General features: G+C 40.6%; 1 non-coding gene across 1 annotated transcript; it reads left to right on the top strand.

Annotated features, from left to right (window-relative positions):
• The first annotated feature begins 1288 nt into the window (after positions 1–1288).
• Positions 1289–1361, top strand: TRNAR-UCG (transfer RNA arginine (anticodon UCG)). Its single transcript has one exon. It is a non-coding gene; the product is annotated as a tRNA-Arg (tRNA).
• The last annotated feature ends 437 nt before the right edge of the window (positions 1362–1798 follow it).

Genomic DNA, 1798 nt, shown 5'->3' with positions numbered 1-1798 from the left:
ATTTTGCTGCCATCTGTAAGTCAATTTCTGAAATAAAAACTAAAACTTGAGATAATAGTACTAAGTGTAAGTAAGAGATGGCAGCAAACAATTTATTTCGTAATACCGATATTTCGTCTCTGAGAAAGATAATTTTAGATGGAATATTAAAATTTAATTTCCTGGTTTTTTTTATGTCCTGTTCTCCGATACATTCACAATTTCTTGGAACTGTGTAAAGATATTTTTCAGCGAGTTTCTGGGCTCTTTCTGAACAAAAATTAAAGATTTTCATACTCTTCATAATAGAATTTGTATTTGTATTTGTAAAATCTTTAATAATCTGGGAATGTCTGTTTAACTCGGAGCCCAGGCCCCGCCATTCCTCCTTACTAATGCAACTGATCTCTGTACTGAACACACATACCGGGCCACCCTTACCAGACACTGGCCCGGTGCGAAAATAATAGCGGGGATCCCCTTAGTCCCGATTCTTTTCCTTCTCTATGAGAGGGGAATCAGAAATTCAGAATAAATGAAAGAAATACTTCCAGAGTTGAAAATTCAGAATCAAATGAAAGAAATAGATTCAGAATTCATGAAAATTTAGGAATGAAAACTGTGAGAATTCCTGAATTGATGAAAATTTAGAATTTATTGTAAAAAAAAAGCAATTTCAGAATTTATGGAAGAAATAATTTCAGAATTGTTTCTTTATAAATGAAAATGCAGGTTTCCAAAATCGATGAAAATTCAAAATGAAATTATTGTTACCGTAAATGCGGGGGCCTCTAAAATGCGGGGCCCGGTGCGACCGGGGCTGTCAAAACCAGGGCCGCAACTACGTGCTTGGTCACACGGGACAAGCGCGCATTTTGACGCCTCCTTGTTATGTTGAAGGCGAGTTTTTAGAATGAAATTTGCGCCCCCTCGGGTCTAATGCCCTGGGCACGGAACCCGCCTGCTTCCCCCCCCCCCCCCCTACCTGCGGCTCTACCAACACATTCGTACTCGAACAAAATCTGAAAAAGTAAACATGAATTTCCTTGAAAAACACTTACATGCGAGACTTGTAGATGGCGCCAAAATGATAGGTAGTAGAGTTGAATGTTCTTCCACCATTACGAGGAGAATAATAAGTGATTTTTCATGAACTGATTTTTTATTAGGTTGTACTTGAGCAATTTTCAATTCGTTTTCCGTCTTTCAATGAAATAGTTACAAATATCCCACCATTTACTCAGTAAAAGCTTTGAAATCAATTTGAAAAAAGGATTTATAATGAATATTAACACAGCAATAACCAGTTGTCCGCGTGGCCTAATGGATAAGGCGTCTGACTTCGGATCAGAAGATTGCAGGTTCGAATCCTGTCGCGGACGCAAATCAGTTTTTTTTTTCAATTCTATCTTCGGGAAGAGTAATATGCGAAGCTCAATCTTTTCTTTACACTGACTTGCTGCTGAAATTTTGCTGCCCCCTTCAAAACAAATCACCAGCAGAGGAGCTGATATTTAGAAAATATTGGAGGTGGGGGCTGAAAGTTGCTGGGGTCGCACAGAATACGGGTCTCAAGCACTTGCGCAGGAGAGGGTGCATTGTTTAGAATTTCAACCACACCCCATTTTTATGAGCCCCCCTCCCCTTCTGCACTCGAGACCCCAGGGTGGACCCATGCGTTAAAACGGCACTGGACCTGCCTCCTCCACCCCTCGGTGGACCAGTCCATCCTAGGAGCATGCACATAAACGCAACGCGTGGCACTCGTGCAACAAGAAACTAGCTCACCAACCTGTTTTACATAATTAATAGGCACCCG

Source organism: Pholcus phalangioides, unplaced genomic scaffold, assembly GCF_987345545.1.
Source record: "Pholcus phalangioides strain wild (caught in Gottingen) unplaced genomic scaffold, Ppha-v1.0 ptg000001l_1, whole genome shotgun sequence".
Lineage (NCBI taxonomy): Eukaryota > Metazoa > Arthropoda > Arachnida > Araneae > Pholcidae > Pholcus > Pholcus phalangioides.
The sequence above is the reverse complement of the archived record's forward strand: the minus strand, read 5'-3'. Positions and strand labels throughout refer to the sequence as shown.